This window comes from Gorilla gorilla, chromosome 12 (assembly GCF_029281585.2).
Source record: "Gorilla gorilla gorilla isolate KB3781 chromosome 12, NHGRI_mGorGor1-v2.1_pri, whole genome shotgun sequence".
In the NCBI taxonomy this organism is placed as follows: domain Eukaryota; kingdom Metazoa; phylum Chordata; class Mammalia; order Primates; family Hominidae; genus Gorilla; species Gorilla gorilla.
Window position 1 is genome coordinate 22,514,181 of NC_073236.2, and position 17,433 is coordinate 22,531,613.

At 62.5% G+C, this 17,433-nt stretch overlaps 1 long non-coding RNA gene and 1 pseudogene across 4 annotated transcripts; one reads left to right on the plus strand and one right to left on the minus strand.

Moving 5' to 3' along the window:
• Positions 1 to 17,433, plus strand: part of LOC134756752 (protein Dok-7-like) — a 36,291-nt pseudogene that overhangs the window by 7,850 nt on the left and 11,008 nt on the right.
• On the minus strand, positions 3,835 to 14,576 carry LOC129531456 (uncharacterized). Of its 4 annotated transcripts, none has more exons than XR_010129840.1 (4): positions 11,923 to 14,576; positions 5,417 to 9,671; positions 4,607 to 4,750; positions 3,835 to 4,477 (listed from the first exon to the last, which is right to left on the minus strand). It is a non-coding gene; the product is annotated as an uncharacterized lncRNA (long non-coding RNA). The 4 variants fall into 4 exon arrangements; XR_010129841.1 differs by lacking the exon at positions 11,923 to 14,576 and having other exon boundaries at positions 5,417 to 8,856; positions 9,282 to 11,260; XR_010129839.1 differs by lacking the exon at positions 11,923 to 14,576 and having other exon boundaries at positions 3,835 to 4,130; positions 5,417 to 11,260.

Sequence of the window (17,433 nt, forward strand, 5' to 3'; positions counted from 1 at the left end):
AGGTGGTGGATGGTTGGCCAGTGTGTGCCCCTTGCTGAGCACTGAGGGTGAGCCATGGGTCACCTGGTCCCTCTGTGCGTGGGCAGCCAGATTGCAGGGAAGCCGGTCTGGCCTTACAGCTGGTAATGCAGACAGATGTGTACCTGAATATGCAAGCATGTACTGAGTGCTTACTGCACACAGGGCCTCCACACCTTCCTGCAGATGGTCCTTACGGCATTGCTGCAGGTGGGGGTGCCACTGTCCCCAGGTCACAGATGAGGAAACTGAGGCCAAGATCCCAAGGCCATGCAGCTGGGAGGTCAGAGCAGGGATTCCCAGGGGCCTTGCCCCTTAGGGGAAGGGAGTGAAGGGGTGGTCTGTGTGGTACGTGATTATCCTCAGTGGAAGTTTCCACATGGGTGTGGCTCAGCTTTTTAGGGTCCCCCGAGGCAGAGGTGGCCCGGGCCCCTGCAGCGATCTCACAACACACTTCAACTGCAGAGGGTGGACACTGTGGGCTGTCCTCCGGCTCAAGCGGCCCTGGGGCCCCCATCCTGCGCGGAGCCACCCGTGTTCATGCTGTTCCCACACACCGTCATTTCTTGGGTGCTCTGGTGATGCATTTGGGGGACATTGCATTTGGGGGACGTTGCATTTGGGGGACATTGCTGTTACGGCGAATTCCGATTACGCCGCTGTGTTTGATTTCTCTCTTGGGGCCGGGCGTCCTGCTTCCTGCCTTGGAGTTTCCAGAGGGGGCCAGTAGATTGTCTGGAAAGCCTCAGCTGGGCAGGCAGAGTTCTGTAGGTGCGGGAATGAGGGGGCTTCTTTCTCAAATTGGGAATGCCTAGCTTTTTTCTAGCTGTAAACGTTTCAGACACTGCGGACAGATCCTCCAATGGGAAGTGAACGCCCTGTCGCCGCACCCACACCGCGCCTTGCTTTTGTGAATCAAGTTTCCCGGCATGCAGCTGCGCCCACGGGTCTACACATGGTCTGAGGCTGCTTTCACGCAGCAAGGGTGGCGGTGCTGAGCAGTGGCCGCAGAGCCTGTGTGGCCCTGAAAGCTGCATGCTTGCCCTCTGGCCCCTTGCAGAGGAAGCTTGCTGACCGCTGGCCCCTGTGGTCACACAGACACCCTGGCTCTGCGGGCTGTGGCCATGTGGCCCGGGGAGGTGGGCACGGCTGGGGAGGGAAGCTGAGCACCATGTCTGCTCTGGACTCCATTGCAAAAATGAGTGTCTGCGTCAAATTCATTTGGGATTTTGGTTCTCACGTGGCTTTGCAGGGCCTGTGTGAAGAGTGAGCACCTGCTCTTCAGAGCTTCAGATGACATGTCATTCTGCAATCCTCTTCGGGGACATTCTCCCCCATCCCCTCCTGCATGCTCACAGGGATTTGGGGTGTTTGTATGAGGTCCCAAAACCTACACCCTCGCCGAAGCCGGGTATCCTGGAGCCCAGCTGCCGGGGCCTAGGTGGGAGGAGGCCTGGTTGTCAAGCCTGGAGCCGTGCCGGGAGGGCTGGGAGTCTTCCTGCGCCATCCTCTCTGCTCTCTCAGGCAGACCTGCGGCCCCCGCCATTCACAGGAGTGTCCCCGGGCCAGGTGGTTCACCCAAGGCCACACAGGGACTGTGCTGTGCCAGGTTTGAGCTGCACCTGGTGGAGTGGATGGCACCAGCCGGTTGCTTGTGGTGACAGTGATGTTGGAAAATGGGAAGGTGGGGGTGGGGAAGGGGACCCGAGTTGCCCTGGAGGGTCCGGGAGGCAGAACGCAGGCAGGTCCCCAGCAGCCGAGGAAGAGACTAGGGCCTGCTGCGCTGGGCAGTGGCCGGGTGGATGGGGATGGGACCCAAGGCCCATTGACCTCCCCTACTCCCTGGGGCTGAAGCTCAGCCACACCCTGAGAACTAAAGGAACCAGGAGGGGCAGTGGGTCTCGAGGCAGCAGGGAGTGGGCACAGGTGTGGCTGGCAGGGCGGCAGGATAGGAGCGGGCTGGCAGAACCAGGGCAGGAGGCCACAGCCACCGGGCAGGCCCCACGCTGGGCCCCCAAGCCCCTGACCACAGATCCTGCAGCCCTCAGTGTGGCCCAGGGCACTCCAGGGCCTGGGACAGGGCAAATCCGCAGGTGAAGGTCCAGAACCGAGTCATGGGAGCCAGCGTCGGGGGCCGGGCACAGACATGAATATTCTGAGTTCATTTCTGCTCTTGCAGCCCGTGGGTCTTGCAAGGGGAGGGGATCGCCCCATTTTGTATGCCGGGAGTCGAAGCCTTGGCATGGCTGAGTGGCTGGCTTGAGGTCATGACCCCAGCCCGGGTCTCTGCACTGTCACGGCCTCCCCGGGGACACCAAGGGTGCGGGCAGGCGGTGTTGGCTGGCGTCCCTGATGGCCGCGCTCCTTGCAGACTGCCTGCTGATGCTGGTCTACAAGGACAAGTCGGAGCGTACCAAGGGCCTGTGGGAGCGCAGCAGCCTGACGCTAGAGGACATCTGCGGGCTGGAGCCCGGCCTGCCCTACGAGGGCCTGGCCCACACGCTGGCCATTGTCTGCCTATCCCAGGCCATCATGCTGGGCTTTGACAGCCACGAGGCCATGTGTGCGTGGGATGCCCGGATCCGCTATGCGCTCGGCGAGGGTGAGTGACAGGGGCCGGGGCCGGGCGGGGGCTCCCTGTTCAGGTGTGCCGGGGCCCCTCACCAACATGGGCTGCGGAGGTGGGAGCGGCTCCAGGGAACCGTGCAGGAAGATGGGACATTCATGGGTGCCTTAGGGTGGACTGAGCTCCAGCCTGGGGGTGCCCACGAGGGTTTGGGAGGGGGAGTCTGCTGGGCTATGGTGTCTTTAGAGCTCCCTAGCCTGACTGTTAGTTACAACTGGAGCCTTTAACCCAAGCTGGTGGCCTTTGGAGGGACGTGGCTTCCCAAAGCCCTGCCCTTTGCTTCCTACACTGGACAGTGGAGCCCAGAGCCTGGGTAGGAAGGAGAGCCCCAGGCTGGGCGGTCCCACCCCAGCTTCCCCCCAAAACAGGATGGGAGGGAGGGAGGGAGGGAATAGAGGGAGGGGAGAGGGAGGGGAAGGGAGTGCTCCCCTGCGGAACCGGCCCAGGAAGAGGTGGAATGTCAGTCCCAGCCCTGCAGGGGCTTCGAATGGGTGCCTGGGGGCCTCTGGGGGCTGAGCTGCCCTGGGGCTGTGAGCAGAGGTGGGTGGTGATGGGGCCCTGGGCACTCAGCGGCAGAGCAAGCATAATCCTGCATCTCCTAAGAAACCAAAATCAGTGCCAAAACCCCATAATGAGCAAAACAGTAGAATGCCCACTGAGTTGAGTCCTGGTCCTACCCTGGCACCCACCCAATAATCCCAGCAGCCCCAGCTGCCCTCGCTTTAAAAACTTGCTATTTTAGGCTGGGCGCGGTGGCTCATACCTGTAATTCCAGTACTTCGGGTGGCTGAGGTGGGTGGATCACCTGAGCCCAGGAGATAGAGACCAGACCACCCTGGGCAACGTGGCGAAACCTCGTCTCTACTAAAAATACAAAAATGATGGCCAGGTGCAGTGGCTCATGCCTGTAAACCTTGTGCTTTGGGAGGCCAAGGCGGGCAGATCACCTGAGGTCAGGAGTTCAAGACCAGCCTGGCCAACATAGTGAAACCCCGTCTCTACTAAAAATAGAAAAATTAGCCTGGTGTGGTGGTGGGCACATGTAATCCCAGCTACTCAGGAGGCTGAGACAAGAGAATCGCTTGAACATGGGAGGCAGAGGTTGCAATGAGCTGAGATCGCGTCATTGCACTCCAGCCTGGGCAACAGAGTAAGACTCCATCTCAAAAAAAAAAAAAAGAGCTGGGAGGTGGAAGTTGCGGTGACCTGAGGTTGTGCCACTGCCCTCCAGCCTGGGCGACAGAGTGAGACCCTGTCTCAAAAAAACAAACACAAAAAAACTTGCTATTTTGATCAGCATGGACTCTGCATAACTTTACTTTTTAGAATACTGATTAAAATATCCTGGCCCTTGATGGCTGAGTTCTTTGGCCTTGGAGGTGAGTGTCCCGCTCCCCCAGTCTTGGCCCCAAGGCAGCAGCCCCTCCTGCTCCATTGAGTGGGGAAAGAGAAGCTGGGAGCTTAGTGGGCGGAGGTGCGGTTGGCTCTGCAGGAGGGCGCAGGGGAAGGAGACATTAGGAGGGAAGAACTGCATCTTTCCAGAAAGTTCTCCCATTGGGGGTTCCCTCCAGCCTGGCTCAGCGGCATGGGTCTGCTTCCTTCATCCGCTGGCGCAGGGCCATGGCACAGAGGCTGCTGGGCACCGCCCAGGCAGTTTCATCTTGATAGAACGTGGCCTGACAAGGATGCGCCTGAGGCCACAGCTTGGAGCAGGTGGAGGAGGCAGAGAAGGGGGAGGTGGGATGGGAACAGGGGTCCCTTTGGCTCTGGGGGTTGGAGATGGAGCAGGTGGGGCCCCTGGTGGGGAGGCTGCTGTCTGCCTGGCGTGCTGACCTGGGAAGACAGGGGAGGCGGGGACAGCGTTCAGGACCACTGTCGTCTCTGAGGCTTTCAGGGGCAGGGGCCTGGGCAGAGCCAGTGGACAGGACCATGGGGGTGCTCAGGGTTCGGGTGAATGGCCACCTGGATGGAGAGAGGGCCGGTGGTGCCCTGAGGTTCCCGTGGCCAGGCTGGGGCCTCGATGCAGACTCCAGACTCTCCACACCCGAACTGGAGGCTGGGGGTTCCCTGAGCCTCAGTTTCCCCTTCTGTGATGGAGCCACACAGCTGTGGAGAGAGAGCCTTCCTGGAGAGGAGGTGCTGGGGGTGGGAGCCCAGCCAGGGCACTCAGCTGCCCTGTCCTCCCTAGCACCTCCGTGGTGGAGGGGAGGGAGGTGGAGGTCCGAGGTCAGGCCCCTCTGAGACTTCCTTGCCCCTGAACAAAGATAGTTCCTGGGAGGATGGCAAGGAGAGAAGTGCAGCCACCAGTCCCCCTCGTGGCTGTGAGGAGTGCCATTTGCTCATCCTGCCGTCGCTGCCTCCCCGGCTGACACCTGGGTGGCTGCCCCCACCTGCCCCAGCCTGGCCCCTGCCCCTGCTGCCTCCTGAGATGCCTTCTCGCCCCACCTGTCCACAGTGGCCCCTGTTGCCTCCTCTCATGATGCCCTCTCGCCCCACCTGCCCATGATGCCCTCTCGCCCCACCTGACCATGATGCCCTCTCACCCCACCTGCCCGTGATGCCCTCTCACCTCACCCGCCCGTGATGCCCTCTCACCCCGCCTGCCCATGATGCCCTCTCGCCCCGCCTGACCGTGATGCCCTCTCACCCCACCCGCCCATGATGTCCTCTCACCCTGCCCACCCATGATGCCGTCTCGCCCCGCCTGCCCGCAGTGCATAGGTTCCATGTGACAGTGGCTCCAGGCACCAAGTTGGAGAGTGGCCCGGCTACCCTGCACCTCTGCAATGATGTCCTCGTCTTGGCCAGGGACATCCCCCCGGCTGTCACGGGGCAGTGGAAGCTGTCCGACCTCCAGCGCTACGGGGCCGTGCCAAGCGGATTCATCTTTGAAGGCGGGACCAGGTGTGGGTACTGTAAGTACGGATGTGTGGGGTCACTGGGCAGCAGCAGCACCCCCCACTTCCCCTGAGAACTGCTGGCTTCGGGCCGGCCGACCCCACTTGCAGGCTGGCCTGCTGGCATTTCCAGAATGCGCCGGCAGGTGGACGGAGTCTCCCCACGCTCGATGTCCGAGGTCCTCTGCCTGCAGGAACCTCAGGGTGGAGTGTCGAGGCTGGGCCTTGGCTACCTCTGCTCTTCCTCACTGGAGGGAGAGAGTTCAGGGATGTGAGGCGGGGCCTGAGGCCACATAGCCTCAGAGCCGCTCATATCCAGATTTCATGGAAAGGAAAAAACAAAGAACAAACGCATTTAGCAGTGGGGAGTGTGAGCTCTTGCATAAGCACCGCAGAAACACATTCCTGGACCAAGAATTCCTGGTGGACATGCCAGCCACCCCACCTGTGGGCCGCCCAGAGCGGCCCTAATGTCCCCAGTGAGGTGGCCAGGCCGTGGGTGGGGATGGCCTGAGTCCTCTGGGCCTGTGAAGGCCTGAGAGCTGTCCTCAGCCAGGGGAGTGAGAGAAATGGGAGCAGGAAGGCACCCGGCCCTCCCCAGAGAGTCTGAGGTGCCCACCGGGGCTGCTGCAGGAGCAGGTTGTTCCAGCAACCCCCTCCACTTTCTTCCATGTTGGGTGCAGATGCGCCAGGTTGCCCTGTGGACCTGCAGTCCCCGCGGAGGGTGTGACGCCTCCTCTCTTCTCTCTGGAGGGGCAGCTGCTCATTGGCCGGGCTGAAGGCGGGCAGAGGGACCTCTTGTGGGCCTGGTTTGGGGCTGAGAGGACTGAGGGACTGCACTTGGCTCACACTGGTGGGGGCTCTGGTGGAGCCTGGATGTGTCTGGGTGGAGGAAACGCAGGCAAGGACACGGGCCTCACTGGCCGCCTGGGACCTCATCCTGCAAAGGCCAGCTGGGGCACGGGCGCAAGCCCGTCTGGGTGCCACGTTCTGCCACCTTCTGCGCTGGGCGCTGGGAGCAAACCCAGTGGGCCTTGTGGCAGGAGCCAGCCCTGCTGGGGCCTTTGAGGAGACGACATCTAACCCTTGAAAGGGGAACAGGGCAGTGAGGCTTAGGCTCCACGGACTGGGGGCATACACAGCCAGCTGCAGGAGGCACGTGGGGCAGAGCTGGCCCGGAGTCTCGGCCCTTGGGGCTGGCAGGGGACATAGCCAGAGTCCAAAGGGCCTTGGCCCCTCTGGGATTGGAGAGCCAGTATGGATGGGCAGGGCCGCTGCCTACGCCAGCTGTGAGCTGGTGCAGCGGGGTGGGGTGGGGGGTGGTTCCCGGGAGAGCTAGGACACCTGTCGGGGTCCCATCTGCCCCCAGGCCCTCCCTGCGGCAGGCCAGAGGTTCAGTACTGGGGCTTCGGGAGCCACTGGGGAGTGGGTTGGCGGTGGCTGGGCACAGTGGGTGGGCCCAGCATCCCTGTCCTTTGTCGTGTGGGAAGCCAGAGCTGCAGGCTGTAGTTGTCCTGGCACGGGCAGCCTGTCCTGTCTGTTGTGTGCTAGGTTTGGGGGTGCCTGGAGGAGGGGGACCCATACCTTCCTTTCTGTCTGTGGAATTCCTTGGCACGGGCAGGCAGCCGGCCGGGGTGGCGCCGCGTGCTCACCCTCTAAGCCGGGGCACAGCAGGAGGACCCGTTTCCTTGGAGACCTGCTTATTTTGTCTGGGCCATAATGGAATGGGGACACTGGATGTTTTTCCTCTGAGGCCGTGGAGGTTCACATCCCTGCCGAGGTGTGGGTGGCCCCTTTTCCGCTGGTAAACAATCCCACACCTGGGGCTGTGCTTCTCCCCAGGGCGAGGCTACTGTGCCATTTTCCTGGGCTGCTCAAAAGCCGGGGGCACTCTTGTGGGGCCGTCTGTGTCGCTGCTGCCTCTCCGGGGCAAGCTGTTAGAGCAGCCCCACCTGCAAACCTCCAAACCAGGCTGGCCCCACAGAACCTGCAAATGGGGGCTGGCCCCACAGAACCCACAAGCCCGCAAACTGGGCTGGCCCCACAGAACCTGCAAACCTGCAAACCGGGCTGGCCCCACAGAACCCACAAGCCTGCAAACTGGGCTGGCCCCACAGAACCTGCAAACAGGGGCTGGCCCCACAGAACCCGCCTTTGCAGCTCAGTGCTGAATGTTCTCGTCCCCGGTGGTACCCTGGCCTGAGAGAGGAAGGGCTCTGGGAATTCGGTCACCGATGGCTGCACACCCCGTAGGGCAGGTGGGTTCTGGAGGCCAGGCTGGAAGGCTTGGCCGAGCCACCCATCCCTGTCCCCAGCAGGCCCTGCTGGGCTGTATCCTCCTGGAGACAGGCGTGGCCACCACCCTGGGTGGTTTAGGCTGGGTCTTAGACTCCGCCGCGCGATGGTGTTCTCAACGCAGCACTGAGTGCAGGCCGTGTGGCTGGAGGGACGGGGTGTCTGCGGCACGTGTGGGCAGCCTGGGGCCTCTGGCGGGAGGGAGCCGGCAACTCGGGTGGTCCAGGGGCAGCGGCATCAGCTTCCTGGGGCTTCTGTAGCAGATGACCCCCAAGAGAGGGCCAAGTGTCCAGAACGGGTTCCTTCTGCAGCCTGGAGGCCAGAAGTCCCAAATCAAGGGGTCCTCAGGGTTCGCTTTTTCCAAAAGCTCTTGGGGAGGACCCATGGGAAGGTCCTTCCTGCCCCTTCCAGCCGCTAGTGGCCCTGGCGGCCTCGGCTCGTGGCTGTGCCACTCCAGTCCCTGCGCCTGCTGGCTCCTGCGTGGGCCTCCTCTTCAGTCTTGCAGTCTGTGGACTTAGGGCCCACCTGGATGACCCAGGGTGACCCCATCCCGAGACCATCAATTCCATCTGCAGAGGCTCCTGTTCACAGGCCCTGGTATGTGAACACATTTTGTGGGCCACCATTTGGCCGACAACCGGGGCCACTGGGACGGAGAAATATCCAGAATCTGAATCCCAATAAGTCTGTGGGTGTCGTCACATTCAGTCTGGAGGTCACAGCTGGGCTGGAGTCGTGGGAAGGCCCTGGAAGTTCTTGGGTGTAGGAAATTCACATTCCCTCCTTCCCCAGGGACAGGTCCTAGCCTGGCCCCCGATCCCCAGAATCGCCTCACTTGGCCCCACCATAGCCAGCTCTGCAGAGAGCAGAAAGGGTGACCCTGGCCCAAGGCGATGGCTGCGCCTCACTCATCCTGAGACGCTGGGCGTGGGTGTGCATCACGGGGGCCCTGGTGGGGTCGGGTGGAGACAGGCCTGGCTGGTCTTGGTGCCTGGGGAGCGGAGGTCTGTGGACAGCTGCCTGTTCAGAATGGGACAGGAGGTGGCTTGGTGACAGCAATCCCCGGGTCCCCAGTGTGGCCCAATTCCCCATCTCTGTTGGTCACGGGCCTGTAGTGTGGACTCCTGGAGCTTGGCTCGAGCGCACTTGGCACATGGCAGGCGATGGTCTGTGGACAGCTCAGGGCTGCGGGCTCCAGCCTCACACACGGGCAAGTGACTGGGCCCCGCCTTCGGGGACGGACTGTGCGTGGTGGAGAGTGATGCAGAGAGGGCCACTCGCCCTGGGACAGGCTCAGCTTGCAGCACAGACAGTGGTGGGCCCCAGAGAGGGTGAGCCCACCCAGAGCCTAGGAAGGGAGGGCTTTGGAGGCGCAGGGGGACGTTTGAGCTGGGCCTTGAGGGTGAATGGAAGCTTTTGGAGGTGCCCCCTTTTTCCCCCCTTACCTGCTCTCTCCAGCTGGGTCCAGTCCAAGCACCATATCTGCCTCTTCGCCCAGCCTCTGGGGGCCACCGGGAGCATTTGAAACTCATTTTGACTTTTAAAAATGATTAAGAATGTGGCCAGTCACAGTGGCTCATGCCTGTAATCCCAGCACTTTGGGAGGCGGAGGTGGGAGGATCACCTGAGGTCAGGAGTTCGAGACCAACCTGGTCAACATGGTGAAACCCTATCTCTACTAAAAATACAAAAATTAGGCAGGTGTGGTGGCAGGTGCCTGTAATCCCAGCTACTCCAGAGGCTGAGGTGGGAAAATCACTTGAACCTGGGAGTTGGAGGTTGCAGTGAGCTGAGATCCCGCCATTGCAGTCCAACCAAGGCAACAGAGCCAGGCTCTGTCTCAAAAAAAAAGAGTAAAGAATGAAAACCTGAACTAGGGAGGCTCTTGCTACATGAACGCGGCATCTGCCCAGCTCTGGAGAGCCCCCTGCCGGCCACCTTTGGCCACTGCAGCCTGCGGGTGCAGCCTGGACAGAGCTGGCTGGAACCCTGGCCTCTGTCAGGCAGCAGGGAGCGCCTTCAGCGGTTTCTCATTGCCGGGCGCTGGGCCTAGGGATCAGATGGTTCGGCCTCAGAGGCTGCGTGAGACTGAATGAGGCATTTTCAGTCCTCAGAGGGTGCGAGGGGAGCCAGGAGGGGCACAGACCCCAGGCTGGGGCACTGCGGGGAAGCTCTCTGGAGGGGTGAGCCTCAGCGGACTTCTGCAGGGTGAATAGGAGTTAGCTCAGCTGTCAGAGGGTAAGGGGTGGAGGGGGGTGAAAAGGGCACTTCAGACATCTTTGAGCATGAATGGGTGTCCCGAAGGGCTGTGTAGGAGCCCTGTTAGGTGGGGATAGGAGGCGTGAGGGTAGAGGAGGAGGAGGAGACAGGGCTGGGTTGTAGAGAGCTGGCTAATTGGACCAGTGTTTGCACCATTGTCTCGGAGCAGCAGGGAGCCATTGAAGGTGCTTGAGCAGGGGGAGTGTTTTATATGCTAATGTTGACCCCGGGGTGCAGATGAGCTTGGAGGAAGAGGCTGGCAGGGGCCAGAGAAGGTTCTGGTTGAGGTCCAGAAGATGGAGGGTGAGGCTGCCCCAGGCAGCAGCTGACTGGTTGGGGGATGGGAACCCTGTGGATTGCAGGAATGTTAACAAGGTGGTGATGGAAAAGGGAAGGAGGGCCGGCCCGGGAAGGGGGGCCTTCTAGAGTGGTGCCCCTGGACTGGGGCTGCTTCAGGAGGGCAGAGGAGGGGTGGGAGCCAACACCCACTGCCAGGCTCCAGGCCTTCCTCCGCCCGAGACCCACCAGGTGGGGCCACTCCCAAGTGTACAAGAAGCTGCCACCTTGGGGGATGGAGAGGGCTGAGGGTCATGTTATCAAGACTTCTCAGTCCTGCCCACGCCTATCTGGCATGAGCCATGCAGGACACCCTGGTCACCCCGATGTTTGTTCTCTGAGGAGCTGGGATTATGAGCACTTAAGATTCTGACATCAAGGGGCAGCCACGAGGGCACTCAAGATTATTCAAACGGAAACCGTCCTAGATCTAATTGGCTCATTGAATGTCTGCGTGGAAGCCACGAGGGCACTCAAGAATATTCAGATGGAAACCATCTTAGATCTAATTGGCTCATTAAATGTCTGCGTGGAGGAGCATTTTCTTTCTCAAGCCGGTGAGTCCTGGAGTTAGTGCAACAGCTTTTTCACTGGAGACGTGTTTCTCAGGAAGCAGGTGCGTCTGTAACGTGGGTGAGGTTTGCCCGCCGCTCAGCAACCCCAGCCTCTGTCCAGAGTTGGCGCCGCCCTGAGCCCCGCAGGTCCTGGCCTTCTGCTTGTGTTGTGCTGACTCTGTCCTGCTTCTCTGCGTCTCCCATGCTCTTTCCTCTTACCCTCATGCCTCCTATCCCCCCCAACAGGGCTCCTACACAGCACTTTGGGACACCCGTTTGTGCTCAAAGATGTCTGACGTGCCCTTTTCACCCCACTCCACCCCTTACCCTCTAACAGCTGAGCTAACTCCTATTTACCCTGCCACACCTAGCGGCTGGTGGCTGTTCCCTGGCTGGCAATTCTGCGGGCCAGGGATCTGGACGGGGCTCAGTGAGGACAGCTCATCTCTGCCCCATGAGGTGCTGCGTGGGGTCCCTCGGGCAGTGGCATTTGGCTATGGTGGGGCCCAAAGGCCCAGGAAAGCACTGTGCCGGCTGTTGGCTGGGTTGCCTCAGTTTCCCTCCAGGAACCTCACCCTCCGATAGGACACCTTGGGCTTCTCAATAGGTTCCAAGAGGGCAGAAGCAGAAGCTGCCAGGCCTCTGATGGTCTTGGGGCAGGGCTGGGAGAGCATCCCTCGTGCCACTTTATGCCAGAGCCATCACTGGCTGGCTTTGATTCCGGGGAGGGAGTGGACCAGCCTCTGGAGAAGGAGCAGCCTCCGAGGGCAGGGATAGGGGAAACAGAGTGGCCGGCTTTGCTGCAGTCACACCTGTGTGATACCGCAAAATGGGGCAGGCCCTGTTCTCCCCCCTTTCCCCAAACACACAGGCAAACAGGAAACATGCGCACCCTGTCTTGGGGAAGGGGCAGGGGGGGCGTTCAGCAGCCTCTCACCTATGTCTTTCCACCCAAGGCTGAGCACTGGGGGTCTCCTGGTTATGGGCGCTTGGGTGGACACTGAGACCACAGACGGCTTGGGCTCCCTGCTGGCAAGGTGCTCAGCCTGGCGGCCGGGACAGCAGCAGGTGGGGCTCTGCCCCAGAGGAGGCGTCCGTGAGCGCACCACAGAGGGGCTGTCGGGGTCAGGGGACTGAAGGGGGGCCAGAGGCCAAGAAAAGCATCATGAAAGGTGTCGTTATGTGGCCTGAGTCTGGAAAGGTCCGGGGTGTTCTAGGTGGCCAGGGGTGTGGAGTGTGGGGACGGCAGCCTCCTGAGTGGAGATGGCAGGCAGACCTGGTGTGCAGAGGGAGCTTTGCGCATTCCCAAGACTGTGGGGGCTGGGTGGGAGCGGGGAGGCTGCGGGCAGGGGTGGAGCATGAACCCAGGGAGGCCCAGCGAGAGCCTAGTTGTGCGGTGTCCTGGGAGGCCACGGCCCAAGACCTTGGCAGACCAGCATTGGAGATGGGCATCTTCCTCCAGGGCCACTGATGTCAGCTCTGCTGGCATGGATGATGGGGGTGGCTGGCAAGGGTGTCGCGTGGGCACGTGGGAGCCCGAGGCTGGCGGTGGGCTGTGCTCCAGGCCTTGCCCGGTTGACCGTGTCTTCGGGGTGAGTGACGCTCTGCAGACGCCCCATGGAATGCGGGGCCGGCTCCACTCCTTCCGTAATGTGGTTTTTTATAGTCGGGGGACTCATTGTCCTGCGGCCACTGCCAGCTGTCTGTAAGCTCAGGATTAGAGAGCCTGGCCTTTCGTGAGAGCTGGGGCTGGGCCGGCTGAGCCCTTCACAGGGAGGGGTGGACCACAGGGACAGGGAGCGACTGCCTGACAATGAGTGAGCCAGCCAGCAGACAGCATGACGGCCTTCTCCTTGCCTGCCCCCAGGGCCTGGTGCGGGCTCTCTTCTGCCCACCCTACCCAGCTTGGGGGCCCCACCCCATCACGGCCCTCATGAGCCTCTCGGGGCATCCTCCTGGATGGCATCGCAGCAGGCATTGGCCTCCCCTCCATGCCCCACCTCCACTTCTGATCAGGAGCACCCCTCACCCACAGCAGGACTGGAAGCTCTGTCGGGCCAGGAGGTGCTCAGGGGGCCAGGGGACTTGGACTTGAGTCCACCTCGTGGCTGTGTGATGGTGGACACGTGGCGTGCCCTCTCTGGGCCTCAGTGTCCTTTTTGCTAAAGTAGGAATGGTGCTGTCCCGTGACCCGGTTTGGGGACACTATGTGGAAGGAAGCATCCACAGCACAAGGTGCCGCTCGCCCTCGTGTGCCCGGGGTGGCTGCCAAGGGGCCGGCAGCGTCGCCACATGTCGGGGCTGGCCCGAGTTCCGTGTCCCTGGAATCTACAGCCTGTGTTCCGTGAAGGCAGAGCGTGACTGGGCAGCAGGCAGCGGGGGTTCTAATGCCGAGATTTCCCTTCCCCCCGACTCCTGCCCGCCCCGGCGCCTTCCCTCCTGTGTACCTTTCTTTGGGCAATGGGCAGAGGCCCCGGAGCAGGCGGGATTCCTGTGAGGTGACGCCAGCCGGAGTGTCCAGCCGGGTGCAGCCAGCCCAGTGGCCCATTCACGCGGCCGCCAGGGCTTCATTCACCCCTGGCCGGGAGGGCAGCGCCCCCGTGACTCGCAACTGGGGCTTCTCCACGGGTGGCGGCCGCATCGCTCTGCCAGTGACGCCGGGCTGGTCCCCGGGGGCCCTCCTGCTGCTGTGGGGGTGCAGGGGTGGATGTTGGCTCCAGGATGCTGCACATGGCCTCAGGGCGGCACCCACACACTGGCAGCTCCAGCTTCCCCTGAAAGATGACCGAGGAGGTGGGGAGGACGCGGTGCTGGCCAGCAGTGATGGCTGCGGCATGTGTGGGCAGGTGCCGTGCCACACCTTTTACAAACATCTGAACGCAGCCCTCACGACAGCCCGGGGGAAGGAAGTGCGGTCACATGGCAGCCGTCCTGGGATGTGACCCCAGCTCCAGGTGGCACAGCTCCCTTCTCCTGCGGCCTTGGAGCCCTGAGAGGACCCTACTTGATGTCTCTGGGGTCTCCTGGCTGCTTCATTTGCCCTCAAGACGGCTGTGGGGGCAGGGTTGCTGGGACCTTGGGGCAGAGGAGGGACTGATCAAGCGCCTGCTGGGTGGCAGAGCAGCCACATCCCCCCATCCCCCCAAGCCAGCCCAGAAGGCAGGTATGTGGGCGGGGGCACCCAACTGTCCAGGGCAGGGCACCCCCTCCCTCCTCCTCCCCATGCCCTGTCGGCTGCAGGACCTAGGATGGGCGGGGCAGCACTCACCCCAACGCCCAAGTTTGAAGGGTGCGGCGGGGTCCCTGGGGAGTCCAGAGGCTCTGGGGACCCAGCTTCACAGAGCCAGGCAGGGTGTCGGCTCTGGGCGCCTGGATTTGCGGGGCCAGGTGGAGTGTCGGCTCTGGGCACCCAGCTTCGTGGGGCCAGGCGGGGTGTCGGCTCTGGGCATCTGACTTTGTGGGGCCAGGCGGGGTGTCGTTGTCAGCTCTTGGTGGAGTTTGCTCCGGTTTCCTGCGTTCCTCCTCTTCAGGGTCCCCAGCCTGCGCTCGGGCCAGGCTGACCTGTCTCTGTCCTTCCTCTGCATGGGCTGGCGTCTTCTTCCTGTCCTCGGCCGAGGGGGAGCAGATCAGCTTCCTGTTCGACTGCATCGTCCGAGGCATCTCCCCCACCAAGGGCCCCTTTGGGCTGTGGCCAGTTCTACCAGGTGCGTGTGGGAGCCTGGCCGGCCGGGGAGGGTGCGCTCGGCGGGCTGTGCGACGTCCTGGGGCGGGGAGCGACAGTGATTTGTCAGCCCAGTTAGATGGCCACCCTCCCCAACCCCAGCTAAGGAACCAGAGCCTTTCCAGGCTAGGACCGCAGCCTGGGCTTCCGCAAGCCCTGCTGAGGGATTCAGAGCAGCGGGGGCTGGGCTCGTACCTGCAGGTGCTCTCCCTCGGGGGTCCGAGCTGTTGGAATGCTTGGGCCTAGAGCTTTCTGACTGGGACAGTCAGCCACAGCTGCCACTGTGCAGTAAGAGACCCTCTGACCCACCACCACCATCTTCCACGCCCAGGAGCAGGGAAGGCCTTGCCCGAGCTCGGTGGCCCGGGGGCAGCTGGTCTGACTCTGCAGCTGGGGTCCGGACTGGCTCTGCCTGAGCCCAGTGTTTAGGCCCAAGGCCACCTCGGGAGGTCCCCTGGCTGAGGGGGTCTCAGGACACGTTGGGCTGAGGGGGTCTCGTCTTGTCTCACCCACACTTCCTTGGCTGTGGCTGCGGCACTCTCTGCAGGAGTCCTTGGCCAGGGATGTTGCTGGACCCCAGAGGGGCTCTGGTGCCTGGGCACGGTGGGGCTCCCCAGGTCGGGGCAGGTGCGGGGCCAGGTGCCTCCATGGGCTCTCTCAAATGCTCCTCTAGCTCCACGAGGGCAGCACTTGACCCAATGTCCAAGTGAGGCCAAGGCCTAGGCCACGTGGCGGATGAGCAGCAAGCTCACATGTGGCGCCTCCTGGCACTGGCACACCCGCCCTGGCGTGGCAGGGAAGGGTGACTGGGAGGGCAGAGGCGAGCAGCATGTGGGGCGGGACCTGGGCCTCCCTTCTCCTGGCCACAGCCCCCAAAGCCCCCTGCCCACACCAGCAGAGTCCCGTTGGGGGCAGCCCTGGGAGTGGGGAGGTGGCACCTATGGCCAGCACCCTCCCCGCTGCCCTGCTATGCTGGATGGTGCAGCTGCACCCCTGCAGGTGTCTTCCTGCCTAGTGGATGCACCCCTGCAGGTGTCTTCCTGCCTAGCGGCTGCAGGCAGGAGTAAATGGTGTGGTCAGCGTGGATGACGTGGTCCGTGTGTTTGGCTGTGCAAGGCGAGGGTGTGCAGAGTGCAGGGCGGGGACAGGGCCGGGCAGGGGCAGCAGGAGGCTGAGCAGGGCTCCCTGCTCTCTCCTGCTCCCCTCAGGCAGTTCCCGGGGAGCAGAGGGAAGCAGTACTGGGCAGAGGATGCCAGGGAGGGTTTGCCTGGGACAGCCACTAGATGGGACAGGCTCCACCGCAGGCAGCACGCGGGCCGGCCCCAGGCAGGGCCATTGCTGATGGCTGGAGGGGGTGGGGCTGACCAGAAGTCCCAGACCCCACTCCACAGGACATCTTTGTCAGAGTCAGCTGGGAGCTCTCAGAAAGCTCTGTTGTCAGGGCCTCGGCCTGCAGCTGTGCCCCCCCCCCCGCCCCCCGCCAGCTGTGCCTCTGCAGGTGTGTGGGGGCCTCAGGCCACCCGGAGGTGCTGGTTGAGCTGGGACACTATGCTGGGCAGCACCCTGCCAGAGAAGCCATGGGCCCAGCGCCCGCAGGCTGGACTTACTGGAGGGTCTGGGCTGATGGGTTCGTCTGCCTGTGCTGGCAGCACACTGGAGCCCCGTGATCACAGGACTCCCACAATAGAGCCCTGCGGGCGGCATCCTCAAGCTCTGGGCTTTCTGCCGTCCTCCTGTGCTGAGCCCGCTGTGACCCACTGGAGGGGCCAAGAGATGCAGGAAGTCCAGCCCCTTGGTCTTCCGCATGTGGACACCGAGGCCCAGAGGCAGCCAGACCCACCAGGAGCAGGAGGGAAGGGCTCAGAGGTCCGGGGTCCACCACGCTCCGAGCATGGTGTGCATGTTCCCTTCTTGGCCCGGCCTCCACGGGGGTGCACCGTTGCTGCACCCCATTTTGCAGACGAGGGTGAGAGGCTCAGGAGGCGTGTGGTGGAGCTGGGAGTCGATCCGTGTCTTGCTGGCCCACCACTTACTGGACGGGAAATGGTGGGAGGTTGTGTCCTGCATCCTGACTGCACACAGGCCCCAGCTGGGCACCTGTGTGGGCTGAAGGTGTCAGCAGAGGACAGTGTCCTATCAGGGACAGGGCCTCTTCAGCCTAGATATGAACCTGGACAGGGACACCATTGCTTTCTGTTTGTTTCTCCGGAGCGCTGACTATGGGGTCGGGACGTCCGGCTCCAGCCTTCGCCAGGCTGGGTTCTGTCTGCTGAGGCTCTGATCTAGGTGTCCCAGGCTGGGGACTGTACCTTCTGGTCCTCTGTGTGCTACAGAATTTGGTGTAAACTTTTCATGCTGCCACTGCTCCTGGACTTTGGGGAGAGCAGGTCCTTGGACCTGTTTCGGCTCAGTCCTGCAGGTGCCCCCAAGGTGGGTGTCAGGAGGTGTGTTCTGGAGGCCCAGAGGAGGCCACTTGGAGCAGGACGGGGTTGGTTTACTCTTGTGGGTGTGGCTGTGGCTTCCCTGCCAGTGAAACTCTTTGGGATGGCTGTGGCCGTGGGTGCTGTGGATGTAGAAGGGGCAGGGTCTTGAGCCCTGCTGTTTGGAGCAAGGTAGCCACTTGGCCCAGTGTTCACATCACTTAGTGCCTGGGACATCCCAGCATGGGCGGGGGCTTGGGGACCAAGGCAGTGATGCTGAGGCTCGCGGCAGCGGTGCTGAGGGGTC